Source organism: Phyllobates terribilis, unplaced genomic scaffold, assembly GCF_046119375.1.
Source record: "Phyllobates terribilis strain yellow unplaced genomic scaffold, ASM4611937v1 Scaffold_2__4_contigs__length_985480577, whole genome shotgun sequence".
Taxonomy (NCBI): Eukaryota; Metazoa; Chordata; class Amphibia; order Anura; family Dendrobatidae; genus Phyllobates; species Phyllobates terribilis.
Window position 1 is genome coordinate 411320795 of NW_027362762.1, and position 15918 is coordinate 411336712.

General features: G+C 45.4%; 1 protein-coding gene across 1 annotated transcript in view; it reads right to left on the reverse strand.

Moving 5' to 3' along the window:
* The window catches only part of RFFL (ring finger and FYVE like domain containing E3 ubiquitin protein ligase), a 45638-nt gene extending 35498 nt beyond the window's left edge, over positions 1–10140 (reverse strand). Inside the window, exon 1 of the mRNA XM_073664981.1 lies at positions 9978–10140. The gene's annotated coding sequence lies outside the window, so the exon portion shown is untranslated. The remainder of the gene's footprint in view (positions 1–9977) is intronic.
* Between the last annotated feature and the right edge of the window lie 5778 nt (positions 10141–15918).

Genomic DNA, 15918 nt, shown 5'->3' on the forward strand with positions numbered 1-15918 from the left:
TGCCGCACAGTAACGGGAGGAACCGCGTGAACGGGACAAGTGCCGCACAGTAACGGCAGGAACCGCGTGAACGGGACGAGTGCCGCACAGTAACGGTGGCAGCAGCTTTACATTGTTTCTAGCTCTCAGCACATTACAGAACAATTCAACTATGAATTAACACATGTGGAATTATATACTTAACAAAAAAGTGTGAAACAACTGAAAATATGTCTTATATTCTAGGTTCTTCAAAGTAGCCACCTTTTGCTTTGATGACTGCTTTGCACACTCTTGGCATTCTCTTGATGAGCTTCAAAAGGTAGTCACCGGAAATGGTCTTCCAACAATCTTGAAGGAGTTCCCAGAAATGCTTAGCACTTGTTGGCCCTTTTGCCTTCACTCTGTGGTCCAGCTCACCCCAAACCATCTCGATTGGGTTCAGGTCTGGTGACTGTGGAGGCCAGGTCATCTGGTGTAGCACCCCATCACTCTCCTTCTTGGTCAAATAGCCCTTACACAGCCTGGAGGTGTGGTTGGGGTCATTGTCTTGTTGAAAAATAAATGATGGTCCAACTAAACGCAAACCGGATGGAATAGCATGCCGCTGCAAGATGCTGTGGTAGCCATGCTGGTTCAGTATGCCTTCAATTTTGAATAAATCCCCAACAGTGTCACCAGCAAAGCACCCCCACACCATCCCACCTCCACCTCCATGCTTCACGGTGGGAACCAGGTATGTAGAGTCCATCCGTTCACCTTTTCTGCGTTGCACAAAGACACGGTGGTTGGAACCAAAGATCTCAAATTTGGACTCATCAGACCAAAGCACAGATTTCCACTGGTCTAATGTCCATTTCTTGTGTTCTTTAGCCGAAACAAGTCTCTTCTGCTTGTTGCCTGTCCTTAGCAGTGGTTTCCTAGCAGCTATTTTACCATGAAGGCCTGCTGCACAAAGTCTCCTCTTAACAGTTGTTGTAGAGATGTGTCTGCTGCTAGAACTGTGTGTGGCATTGACCTGGTCTCTAATCTGAGCTGCTGTTAACCTGCTATTTCTGAGGCTGGTGACTCGGATAAACTTATCCTCAGAAGCAGAGGTGACTCTTGGTCTTCCTTTCTTGGGGCGGTCCTCATGTGAGCCAGTTTCTTTGTAGCGCTTGATGGATTTTGCAACTGCACTTGGGGACACTTTCAAAGTTTTCCCAATTTTTCGGACTGACTGACCTTCATTTCTTAAAGTAATGATGGCCACTCGTTTTTCTTTACTTAGCTACTTTTTTCTTCCCATAATACAAATTCTAACAGTCTATTCAGTAGGACTATCAGCTGTGTATCCACCTCACTTCTGCACAACACAACTGATGGTCCCAACCCCATTTATAAGGCAAGAAATCCCACTTATTAAATCTGACAGGGCACACCTGTGAAGTGAAAACCATTTCCGTTGACTACCTCTTGAAGCTCATCAAGAGAATGCCAAGAGTATGCAAAGCAATCATCAAAGCAAAAGGTGGCTACTTTGAAGAACCTAGAATATAAGACATATTTTCAGTTGTTTCACACTTTTTTGTTAAGTATATAATTCCACATGTGTTAATTCATAGTTTTGACGCCTTCAGTGTGAATGTACAATTTTCATAGTCATGAAAATACAGAAAAATCTTTAAATGAGAAGGTGTGTCCAAACTTTTGGTCTGTACTGTACATTATAGGGAATATATAAAGCGATACGTCTTGTGTGCCCGTTCTTCATTATGAATGAATTAGAAATCTTGACTAGTTACAGTACGTCTTACAGGCTGGTCAAACTTGTTTGCTAAGATTTTTCTGCCAACTTCACAGGTGGGTGTACAAGGGACAGAATTAACTTACTCTTCTGTGTATTGGTACATTAAAGGGAGTCTGTCACCTCAAAAACACCATATAGACTAATGAGATGGTCAAACTGATGAATTGGCTCCTATAAAAATCAGACCCATGGTGCAATAAACATGGCCCTTAAAAACAGCTTGTCTGATATGCAGGCGAGTGTGTTAGGTGCACCCTTAGTGTGGCCACAAGCGCTCAGAGCAATGCTCCGCCCCCAAATTACCATGCCTGGCCACCTCCCCATATGTAGATTGACAGCGCTTACTTCTCCAGTGCAAGCGTCACCTAAAAATAAAGCTTCGGTGTGCGAGCACAGAGTGTTACTGCAGAAGTGAGCGCAGCACTCTCTCATCTCTGCTGCAGCTTGCCACACACCAGTCAGTGCTCGGAGCATTTGTGGCTCAGCGCTTGTGTGCTGAAACTTTCATCTCAGGCAGCGCTAACTCTGGCCACTTGAGTGCTGAAACCGTAAAGAGCAAAACAAAAAAACTGAGCTGAACTATAAGTTGGTATATGTGCAAAGTGTAAGAGCACGTTCACACTGTAGCAATTTTATAGACAAAATCCAAGAAAAAAACATAAAGGAGTTGTCCATGACTGTAATATTGATAATCTATCCTTAGATTCATAGGGGTTCAACCAACGGCACCCCCATGAATTTGTTGATACCTGGTGTCACACCGGAAGTATTGAAGAGAATGTGAACTGCGCTGCAATCAACCACTGCTGTGGTGTCCATAGCTCCATGCAGTGTGTACTACTCCTGGCAGCCACGGCACTAGGCACCAGAGTCCTACAAGTGCTACCTTAAGAAGTAGTCATCAATATCACAGTCCCAGACAATCCCTTTAAAGGAAGCATTAACAATGCATGTATTATCCAACATGATAAATCTGCATCTGCCATATAAACAGAGACTAAATATGTGCTTGACTTCACCATAGTGATCGTCCATACATTGCCAGATCACCATCATCATTTTGTGACTACATGGTGCACAGAACAGGCAATTTACAGATTATGATAATTATGTGGATTACATAGACAAGTCATTTAGAGTCACAGTCAGAAATTAGAAACCAGACGGACCTTTAAACAGCCACTGCCGGATCAAGACAGCGTGTGATGCGCACACTGTCATGATTCCCCTGCAGTCCCCATGTGGGTGGGCAGTCACGTGACAGACTGCTCTCATAAGAGAAATGATAGAAGCCGGATGAGACTACTTGGCACATGATGGTAAATACACAAATCACATCCATGTGGTCACGTAACCGCCCACCTGCACGGGGCGTACAGGGGAATCATGACTGTGCGCAACGAAGACTGTCACAATTCAGCAGTCTGCAGTCACGCAGAATAACTGTACACTTTTCCTTGGACACTGGACAACCCCTTTAACAGGAAATGTGAAATCAGAAAAAGACTAGCCACACACAAGATGGCTGTTGGCCGAGCGATGCTTCGGCTAATCATTCAGCAGACGGTAATCTCTGCCATATACAGGAGCGCTCGCTCGACAAACCGCTCATGAGAGAGCCGCAGACACGTCAGCCGGCGGCATATCTCAGGAAGAACAATGTGACCATCAGTTTGGTATCGGACACACGCAATTAACATTTCTCCCGACACAGGCAGGAAAATGCTTTATCTCACAAAAAGAATCAGCTGTGATCCCCTGCTGTAATGTCTGTTTGCTTCCCCCCTGCCCAGGAGCTGTGGTATGATCAGACCATGTTCCTGCACGGTCAGACACAGCCATTACACAGTACACAGCAGGGGCACATTTATAAGATTATCTGAACACGGGAACATTTTATTTAAATACGTTCAATTGTGGAACTTATTATTATTCCAAGATCTATTGATTAAGATCAACTTTAAAATTAACTTTGTTCATGGGAAAACCCCTTTAAGTCTCTATCACAGACAGGATCATAATTATAGGTTACACCTTTACATACAGTAGACAATACAGAATCCACCATTCACAATAGGTGTAGGTCAAAGCACACCTCCTCCCCTTCTCTTCACAATCACCTTTGCCCAGAAACCTTTCCTGCACAAGAAAATGAATCAGAACCAGTGTTTTGTGATCTATGTCCATGTGGCTGCCTGCACAAAAAAGGAAGTGTTCGTGAAGCATTAATTAATTAAGGAAGTGTTAGTGAAGTGGCCAGAGTAGAAATTGCAACATCTATATATAGATTTTGATATGAAACATTTAAAAAATATATATATACATTTAACATAAAATGCTGATTTAAACAATAAGTCATTTTCTGATATGACATTTCCAATATCCACCACATACAATATGTACGACAAATATCAGATCTGTGCCCACGTAGCGTTTTTCAAGCGTATATGCTGCGGAATTTCCGCAGCGTAAACGCTTGAAAAACGCATGTATATCCGCACCCCATGGTCCCCAATGGCATTCCGCAATGTCAATGCCCATGCTGCGGATTTTTCCGCAGCGTATATGCTGCGGTCAAAAATCCGCAGCATGTCCATTAATTTTGCGGAAGCGCAGCGGAATCAATGTGCGGATGGTACCCAAGTCTGGAGGAGAGGAGACTCTCATCCAGACCTGGGTACCAAAGAACCTGTAAAAAAAAGAAAAAATAAAGTTTATACTTATCTTCTGATGTTTTCCCTCCGTCGCGCTGTTGTCTGAAGGACCTGCCACGTCATTGAGTCATGTGACCCACCACATGACTCAATGACGTCACCGCAGGTCCTGCACACAACAGCGTGAGCCGCTCAAGCCTCCGGACGGGGCATAGAATGCATCAGAAGGTGAGTATAAACTTTATTTTTTTATTTTTTACCATTCTGAACAAGTTGTCAAGCACTTTTCCAAGTGATGCTTGGAGAAGTGCTTGATAACCCGCATGCGGAAATGCATGCAAAGACGCCTCACAAACGCTTCTACCTGGCGGGAAAACCGCATGTAAAATCCGCATGCGATTTTCCCGCCAGGGAGAAGCGTAAAAAATATGCTTCAGGTCCGCAACGTGGGCACATAGCCTTAGGCTGGTTCTGGCCGTATTGTACAGGTGATACCCACCTGGATAGCAACCGCAGGGATCCAAGTGGTCAGACAGAAGGCAGAAGGGGGCTCGCTCTGTCACCTCATCAGCTCCCCCATGAGATGAACACAAAGTGCCACATGCAAATGAAAAGGATCATATACTTACATGTGAATGAGGCCGTAGGCTATGTGCCCACGATGCAGAAATGCTCCGGATTTTTTCCTGAGCGTTTCTGCATCACCCTGGCAGAAAAAACGCATGCGGATTGTACATGCGTTTTTCCTGCCAGGGACAAGCGGAAATGAAGCGTTCTTCACTTGCATTTCCGCATGCGGGTTGACAAGCGCTTTCCAAGCGATTTTAGCATCACTTGGAAAGAGCTTGACAACTTGGTCACACTATATAAATCCATGCAACCGGCATGGATTTATATAGTGTGACCCGAGAGAATGGTAAAAAATAAAAAAATAAATATATACTTACCTTCTGATGGCCCCCAGTGTCCTTATCCGATCCGTCCGGTGTCTCACGGTGGTCTAAAAGGACCTTCCATGAAGTCATTTAGTCATGTGACGGGTCACGCGCCCGCCGATGTCGCGTGACCCGTCACATGACTAAATGACTTCATGGCAGGTCTTTTTAGACCATCGCGAGACACCGGGGACACTAGACGGATCGCTATGAAGACCGCGGGCCATCAAAAGGTAAGTATAATGTATATATTTTATTTTATTTATTTATTTTTTTGCAGGAGAGTCTCCTCTTCGCCAAACCCGGGTACCATCCGCACATTGAACCGCATAATATCCGCATGTGCACATGTAGTCATGTGGATATTAAGCGATTCAATGCAAGTCAATGGTGGCGAAAACGCCGCGATTCCGCAAAATAATTGGTAGTGCTGCGGATTTTTCAGCAATGATAATCCGCAGTGGAAATTTCCGCAGCATGTGCACAGCACATGCGGATTATCATTGGGGAACAAGGCAGACCTTCTACCAAGCGTTTTTTAAGCATTTCTGCAGCGGAATTGCCGCTGCGGAAACGCTTAAAAAAAATCATAGTGGGCACACAGCCTTATTCTCAGGGTTAAACTATATCAACTATCCAAAGGATAGGGGATAACTTTTAAACTTGAGAACACCCCTCCAGACTGCAGTCTTCTGCTTGTAACAGGCGTCTATACAGCAGGGATGTTTAGACTTTTAAAACATAACTTTTACTAGAATATTTAAAATGACGTAACGAATTATGGCTAAAATGACAGAGGAGACAATTACGGTTCACTCTCCAGGCCATGACTGCGGCTGATACAGGAGAGCAACCTAAATCTCCTAATATACACAAAGGGCAAAAGTCAACAATGGGGTCAAAACAAATCTCTAATGAACCAGTGTCCAAGAACAGCGCCCAATCAATTAAGCATAGACATAAACATTTCTCATATACGGGTTAGTGAGATACAGTTGGATAATAAATCACCAAATAGAGAGAAATATTTACAAAGGATATAAAATGCATGAATTAAGCATATACCACTGTAGTAGAAAATAAGAAGAAATGGAAGGGCCTCACCCAATTGTTGCGGATTGGTGCCCGTCACAGCAAGATGGCAGAGGGAATAACTCCTGTGATAGAATGGAGTCAGGTAGGCAAAGACCGGAGGGAAGGCATATAAGTCTGCTCCTATTGTCACCCTCAAACGTCTGCTCTAACCTGGCACCCCTTACTCCTGCCCTAACAACTGACTACTCTATTAACCCCATAGGGATGATAGGGCCAGCACAGGGTTAATAGAGCAGTCAGCTGTGGACTGTCCTTGTTAAGGTGAGTTTGCTGGCCAATCAAGCACAGTGATACTGTTGTTTTTAAACCAGGTATTGGTACTTTTGGCAGTGTGGACAGGTGCCAAGTCCCACTGGAGAATGACATTCCCATCTCCAAAATGCTTGTCGGCAGAGGAAAGCATGAAGTGCTCTAAAATTTCCTGGTAGACGGCTGCGCTGACTTTGGTCTTGATAAAACACAATGGACTTACACCGGTAGATGACATGGCTCCCCAAACCATCACAGATTGTGGAAACTTCACACTAGACCTCAAGCTGCTTGGATTGTGGCCTCTCCACTCTTCCTCCAGACTCTGGGACCTTGATTTCCAAATGAAAATTGGAACTCTGGGAGCTTGTGAAGTGTGTCAATAACTGCCTTCTGGACATCTGTCAAGTCAGCAGTCATCCCCATGATTGTGGAGCCTACTGAAACAGACTAAGGGACCTTTTTAAACGCTTAGGAAGCCTTGGCGAGTGTTTTTTGTTAATTATTTTAATTTACGGAGATAATGACTTTTGTGTTTTCATTGGCTGTAAGCCATAATCATCAACATTAACGGAAATAAACACCTGAAATAGATCACTGTTTGTAATGACTATATAATATATGAGTTTCACTTTTTGTATTGAAGAACTGAATAAATTAACTTTTGATGGTATTCTAATTTAGTGAGAAGAACTTGTATACAGTACATTATATATATTTTATAAGTATATTAGAACATATTGATGATATGGCACATTTCAATTATGTCAGAAGGTGGAGGGGAAAAGGACCTTGTTCTGGACCCCTAGTGAGAACAGTTGATCACAGAGGGCCCATCCAGCAGTGATCAGATGATCCTCAGGACAATTATTCTGATCAGAGTGGTGGTCTCAGTTTTTTTTTCAGAGGTGGAAAGTTATTAAAAAAAAAAAGTTTCTCCACCTTCTCCATTTTGTATCAGTTAAAAAAGGATGAAACTAGGAAGGAACTCTGAAGTACAACGCATGTCCTCAAAAGTTCACGAATCCCCATAGACTTTAGTGGCCTTTAGGACATGCAGTAAGTCTCCGGGATTGGAGATGGATCGGTTTTTAAAACTGATGTGTGTTTGGATCAATGAAACTCTATGGGTCAGGGGTTCATCAAACTTTGAGGACATACTTCAGAGTTCCTTCCTAGTTGCATCCATTAATAACTGATCCATCAGCGAGGCTGCAGTCCCTCACCGGTGTGAATGTCGGAGTGCTGCCTGATTATTTACCAGAGATCACACAGACCTGCCAAGTACGTCCTATCCTTAATATAGGATCAGAACGGGGAACTCCCCGAGTTTCACCAATCTCATTCTCAGACCCGTCATTTTCATGGGTGTGAATGGATCTGTGAGACTATGGATCTGAGTGCCATCCAATAATGGATGAGTGAACGCACCCTAGAGACAATGGATAAAAAAAAGGTTCAAACGATCCACCTGCTTCAGTGAGAAAGACGGGTGAGAAAAAAACTGAAGCAATTAGGATGACACCGGAGAAAAGAAATCGTCCTGTGTCTCTCGGATGATCAGGTCTGATGTTCTGGATAGAAATAAGAATCGCACCATTTACTGACAATAAAAAGAGATCTGGAAAGGAGAGAGGAATTGAAACAGTATCTGAAATGGCTGCCTTACATGGCTTCTTCTACAAATACCTGCACGGTATAAGTATATGACGGCCAGCATAGTCATCACTTATCGGAAAAGTCTGCTGCAATGAATAGAAACGCGGAGCCGTCATTCTGTGTACTATGTACTATGACGACGAGGAAAACACACGTCCTCCCAGCTTCACAAGTCCAACCTGTAAGGCCTCATTCAGACGGCAGCTATCAGATGTCATCAGTGCTCGGTCCATGTGTCACTTTTTACCAACAGAGATTTTCTTCTGTATAATAAATTACTCGGCTTCTCCAATCCTTTGTGCTGGTAAAGGAGATATCAGGGACTCTGAGCCTAAGCACTCACAATCAGGTGGTTCTGCCCGGCGCCGTTCTTCGATGGCACAGAGTGATCACAGACCGCTCCTGCCGGCGACTCAGCAGCCTCTGCTGACGTCATGATGACAGAGTTGCGGCTTATTTTCCTCTGTAGACGCGGCTACCGACGTCATTCTGATTGACAGCTGGATCTCCACTGCTGAACTGCGGGAGCCGGCTGTCAATCAGCATGACGTCAGCAGACAGCAGGGGGAAAAGAAGCCATCACTCTGTCAACACGACGTCAGCAGAGTCAGCTGAGTCGCCGGCAGGAGCAGCCGGGGCACAACAGGTAGGCAGGTAAGCAGCAGCTACCGGCCTGTTCGTGCTTAGGCACTTTACTTTTTACAAAGTCCCGGATATCCCCACAGATAGCACATTGATGTCATCTGTGCGCGGTCCATGATTTTCACAGACCCATAGATTTGTACGGGTGATTAGGATCTGTGACTCAGATTAACAAAAACCGCAGATGGGAATCATGTACGTGTGAACGAGGCCTTAGAGGACTGGATAGCTCTTCCGACATCAATCTTAGAAAACATTTCTGGGTCTTAAAAAAAATAACAATTCGGGAGCATCAGATCCTATAAATCTGCGTTGTGACGTTCATCCACCAGGAAATGTATACGACCGTGTTCACACGAGCATATGTCACAGTTCATATACAGAGCGCAATGCCCAGATTGATATATACCAGGCTGTAAGCTCGGCTTGGGGGGGCTCGCAGTCAGTACGGGCACTTTACGGACCACAAACTACGCTCGTGTGAACCCGACCTACATAGGAGGACATGGGCGATACCGATCCCCTTCCCTACAGTGTGACGCTGTGGATGGTGCACTGGAGCAGGCAGAGCACTTGTAGTATGGGGACACCCACAACTTATTCAGACACTTCCAGGAAGAACAACAGAGGAACAGCACCAGTCACAGGACTGATGTGATGCTACAGAGGAATCCCATTACTCCGGAGCCATGACATTGTGACACCACTGCCAACCATGGCGATCATTCCAGACCACTGGAAGTTTTCAAGAAAAAATACAATTTCTAGAAGTTACAAGTAATGAAGCAGAATGTATGAGCTGACAGAAGCCATGGTGCTGCTGAGCCCAGACCATGGCCCCCTGCCCAGCTGGCCACTAGTCACAGCCACTAGCCCACAGTAGAGTGAGGTCCACTCTGCGCTTCCTGCTCTCACTTCTCCCCAGCGCCCGCAGCAGTGGGGGCAGAGCGCACCGGCGGGTGTCCGGGTAAGTACCTGAGGAGATGCCAGGGGCACAGCCGCCCTCCACTGCCCCTGCCCGGAGCTCTACCCCTCAGATCCGTATAGGTCCCAGCAGCGGCATGTTCCGACCACAAGTCAGCAGGAAGAGCCGAGCGGTGGCTGAACGTGGGCGGCACCAAGCAACGCCCCCACTGGGCGCTAGACCAATAACAAGTGAGCACTGCCTTGTAACCACGCCCGTCAGAGGAAGGGCTTTGTGTGGCTACACCCCTTTTCCTCTTCTAGCTGATATCACGTGACTGGTGGCAGTCAGGTCTCCCTCATTCTATGACGTAACACACAGGTTAGTCTATGGGCGGCCGGGCAGAGCGAGTGGTGACGAGTGCGCAGTGAGGCGCCCATGTGGTAGGAGGACTGCACTCAACTCTCAGGAGGCTTCTGTGTGACCAGTGTGTCCTGTTATGTAGCATGCTGCCTTGTTGTTGTGGGGTAATTATGGTATGTTGCCATATGTCCTATATGTAACATGGGTTGTGTGACCCATATGTCCTGTCATGTAGCATGCTGCCTTGTGGGGTAAGGCTGCGTGCCCACTATGCGTTTTTCAAGCGTTTTTGCCTCGGAATTTCCGCAGCAAAAACACTTAAAAACCGCTTGGTAATATGTGCCCCATGGTCCCCAATGATAATCCGCATGTGCTGTGCACATGCTGGTGAAATTTCCCCCGCGGATCATCATTGCAGAAAAATTTGCATCATGTCCATTAATTTTGCGGACACGCAGCGTAATTGCTGCCATTGACTTGCATTGAAACGCTTAATATCCGCATCACTACATGTGCACATGCGGATATTAAGCGATTCTATGTGCGGATGGTACCCGGGTCTGGAGAAGTGGAGACTCTCATCCAGACCAGGGTACCATAGAACCTGTAAAAAAAAAAAAAGAATAAAATAAAAAATAAATATTATACTCACCTTCCGATGGCCCCCGGTATTTTCTCCGCTCCGTCCGGTCTCCCCGGTGTCTCGCGGTGGTGTGAGGACCTGACATGACATCATTGAGTCATGTGACAGGTCACGCGACCGCTGACGTCGGCAGTCGCGTGACCTATCACATGACTCAATGACGTCATCACAGGTCCTCACACCACCGCGAGACACCGGGGAGACCGGACGGAGCGGAGAAAATACCGGGGGCCATCGGAAGGTGAGTATAATGTTTATTTTTTCACCATTCTTCTTCTTCTTTTTTTTAACTATTACTTGGTCACACTATATAAATCCATGCCGGTTGCATGGATTTATATAGTGTGAACAAGTTGTCAAGCACTTTTCCAAGTGATGCTAAAATCGTTTGGAAAAGCGCTTGATAACCCGTATGCGGAAATGCATGTGAAGAACGCTTGACAAACGCTTCTATCTGGCAGGAAAAACGCATGTAAAAAATGCGTTTTTCCTGCCAGGGAGAAGCGGAAAAAAATATGCAGCATTTCTGCATCGTGGGCACATAGCCTCATTACGGTATGCACTGTGCACTTTAGCACCTAGTTATGGTCTAGACATATGAGTGAGTTTAACTCTTTGAGAGGGTATCTTGGTTATATCCCTCTTTATTGTCTGTACCCCTTTTTACAAGCTCCCTCCTCATGTGATTGTCTATCTGTGGTGCTCTGTTTTGGTTTACTACTATTATACTTATTGCCATTCTTAAAAAAAAAATTGTACGGTTTTAAATGAATTTTCATTAATAAAATTTCTGAGATTTTTTCAGATATTGTTCATTATACGTTTTTTTCTTTTTGAGTCGCTTTGCTATAGACGTTGAACAGTGTTATATTGTCCTGCTTTATGTAATTTAACATGTATATGATCCTAGTGGTCAATTGCTCTGCTTTATGTAGCCATATGGTATACTATATACGATGCCAGGAGCGTGTCTGAGAGGAGGGTGGGGAAGCCGGCAACAAGCCTTACTCAGCTCCTCTGGCATGTGGCTGTGCAGGGCTCGCTGCTTGATGGAACTTCACTTTGACATGGCCGCAGCTCGAACTGTGCAGCGGTGTCTGTAGTGACGTGGCTGGGTCGGAGCTGCACCTTTGACTTCGCTTGTCAGCCCGGCCGCATCACTACTCACAGACACGAGTGCACTGTGCGCGACCATGTCTGTTAAAGTGACGGCCATCAAGCAGCGTCAAAGAAACAGGCCACTCTGCACAGCTCCTGGGGGAGCAGCCCAGGCCCCAATGGTGAGTGGGCTCCCCCAGTTGTGCAGGGCCCCGGCGCTTGCCCGGGTGTGCCGGGTGGTGACGCCGGCCCGAGAGCTGCATAGTCATCATGAACGAAAGTCAGTAGGATAAGCGCTGCAATGGAGCTGAAGAAACAGAAGATTTATTGTAATGGGCATTCTTGTGAGGGGACAATATTTATGGGGGGGGCGAAGTTTGAAGACACAGTATGGGTAGGTGGAAATATGTGAAAAAAACATTATGGCGAGTGGGAGGGAGGGGTAATGTGTGAGGAGACATTATGGCGAGTGGGAGGGAGGGGTAATGTGTGAGGAGACATTATGGCGAGTGGGAGGGAGGGGTAATGTGTGAGGAGACATTATGAAGAGCATGGGGGGTGTGTGAGGAGGCATTATGAAGAGCATGGGGGATGTGTGAGGAGACATTATGAAGAGCATGGGGGATGTGTGAGGAGACATTATGAAGAGCAGGGGGGATGTGTGAGGAGACATTATGAAGAGCAGGGGGGATGTGTGAGGAGACATTATGAAGAGCAGGGGGATGTGTGAGGAGACATTATGAAGAGCAGGGGGGATGTGTGAGGAGACATTATGAAGAGCAGGGGGGGATGTGTGAGGAGACATTATGAAGAGCAGGGGGGATGTGTGAGGAGTCATTATGTAGAGCAGGGGGGATGTGTGTCTGCAGAGAGGTGCTGTTGATGTCCAAAGTCATCATGGTGTTTGAACAAGATGGAAGAAAAAAAAAAGAAAAGAAACGACTCCAATCGGAGAAGATGTCATCTATAAAAGTACCTGAGTGTACATGTTCACTTGTGATACTGAGTACATCGCATCAATACTGTGGTTCCTGTATTGTCCACAGTTTGATAATGACTGATAACAACTTCCAGTATCTCTACCCTCACAGACACATCATCCCATTTTAAGGTTTAACTGATAGATGCATTGATTTCCTGAAGAAGCCTCCCATTGAGGCGGCTGGCTTAGCTTATGCGTTCAGCCCTTACACTATCTCAGTCTCTAAGGTGCTCTCAACATTATCCTAGCATGTACTTTCTAAGGTTCTGGATGTTTGGGTCAGATAATAAAAATACACAGTGTGTTCCATCTGCTCACTTCACTGCCTAGTGTTCATCCTGGTCAGGTCTGTCTCATTCGGGGCCTGAAGCATGTCTTTAAGATGGGTGTAACTCTGTTTGGTGAGTTGATTTCTCCGATGGACACATACTGATGGATGGATTCATGTCTGCTGTCGTGGTCCTTCTACATTCGAGGGAAATCTTCGTTCTTCTCTAACTGGGTGATTATTTTTTTTTAATAGTTCCAGTGTTCCTTTGCTGGCTCGTCTCTGGCGGAGCCTGTATCCCCTAGTCCGTACAGGTCACTCCTTTCTTCTGGATGTTTTCCTTTTCTTGTCTTGTCATTTTTGGAGGAGTCTCCCCTCGGCACACAGTCCCAAGCTGTTGGAGTCAACAGAAGCTTTCTTTCTAAGCAAACACTGGATTTCAGAGCCATCAGACTGTCGTTACTTCACAAGCAAGGTGGAATGCCAAGCGATCCAGTTTGCTTTAAGTCAAGCATCACCAAGATGCTAGCATATTCAGGATGGTACTCAAAAATAACATCCATGACAGAATTCTCCCACATCCTTCACTGGGTGAAGAACCAATCTCCTGAGTATTTTTTTTTTCTGTTTTTAACATTCCAGAAGACAACTGGTCTACCGACTATATCCAGAGAAAATGGCTGTGCTCTGGAGAGTGATAATTTCATCATGAGATCCACTCCCAGATACTGTATCTGTACATTGGGGTATCCCAAACTTTAATCCAGTCATCCAGGATGAATCACTGCAGTCTGGGTTCAGGACTTTTGTCCCTTGTTGCAGATGCCTTGTGGCGCCCCACCCCTCCCCCTACCATAGAATCCAGAATACAATTTTCTCAAGGTACCCTCTTCTGCAGTTGTGACCGAAAGTGTTGGAACCCTTCAAATTGTTTCAGAAAATTACGTTTTCCTCCCAGAAAATTATTGCATTTACACGTGTTTTGTTATAAACATGTTTATTTCCTTTGTGTGTATTGGAATAACACAAAAAAAAAAACAGACAAAAAAAGCAAATTGGACATGATTTCACACAAAACCCCAAAAATGGACCAGACAAAATTGTTGGCACCTTTCCAAAATTGTGGGTAAACAACTTTGCTTCAAGCATGTGATGCTCATTCAAACTCGCCTGTGGCAAGTAACAGGTGTGGACAGTATGAAAATCACACCTGAAACCAGATAAAAAGGGGAGAAGTTGACACAATCTTTGCATTGTGTGTCTGTGTGTGCCAAACTAAGCATGAAGAACAGAAAGAGAAGAGAACTGTCTGAGGACTCAAAATTGTTGAAAGATATCAACAATCTCAAGGTTACAAGTCCATCTCCAGAGACATTGATGTTCCTTTGTCCACGGTGAGCAACATAATCAATAAGTTTACACACAAGACTTTTACACGGTGAACGATAGTCACCACGCAAAAAAATGGAAGTAACAAATGTGTTAAAATAAATATTTTATTTTTAAACATGATAAAAATAATTAAAATAGGAAAAGGTACCAATGCAAAGGAAGACAAAATGGAACCTTTTTATATTCAGAGACAAAAAAGGTGAAACTATAAAGCTTTTTACACACAAAATGTGTTTCACTTGTCAGCTGCCATAAATTTAATACTTCAAAATTGATTCATATATTCAAAAAATGAACTTGATTAACACCAAGTAGGTATATAATAAAGATAATACAATGCTCAGTCCATCAAAGGTACAAGAAAATTTCAACATGGCATTTCATCTTGATTATTCTGACAATAAACAGCCCAGATATGCTTAACACTGCATTATTGTCAAAACTATGTCAGAGCTTAATACAGCAAGAGGTATGGCCAAAATAATACATCAGATGATAATAGTGCTGTAGGTCATAAAATACACATAGATCCAGCACATAATTACCTCTATAAGTAGTAACATTAAATAAACACTTCTTGCTTAATAGTAACTCTGACACTGACTAATAATGGTCGGTATCTACTATATAATTGTCTTATCCCGTCTGTCTGTCTGTCTGTCCAGGAAATCCCGCGTCGCTCATTGGTCCGGCAGCGGCCAATCAGCGCTGCGGGATTTCAGAAAAAAGATGGCGGCCGTTAGCGGCTCATCTGCGGGACGGAGCTCAGCGGCGTTGCAGCCGGGAGATGAGCGCCGCGAGGCGCTCATCTCCCAGCCGGTACCAGCAGAAGGACCTCGACCGCCGGACCCATCTGCGGGACGGAGATGCAGCCGGGAGATGAGCGGCGCGAGGCACTCATGTCCCGGCCGGCAGCAGCGGAAGGACCGCCGGCGTCGCTGACATCCATGCGGAAGGGAGGACCGGGGAGCGGCGCTGTGGGTCGGGATACTTCTGCTGCGAGCGCCCGCTCATGTCCCGGGTTCTCGCAGCGGAAGTAGCCGCACAGGCAGCGCCGCTCCCCGATCCTCACCAAGACGATTCGATGATTGGTCGCGGTCTTCGGACCCGACCAATCACTGATCTTAGTGCAAAAGTTAAATACCGCTTTGCTGATTGGTCGCGGACGCTGCCCGCGACCAATCACCGATTTGGGCGCCAAATTTAAATATCGGCCGCGACCAATCAGCACAGTAGTGGTTAACTTTAGCCGCAAGATCAGTGATT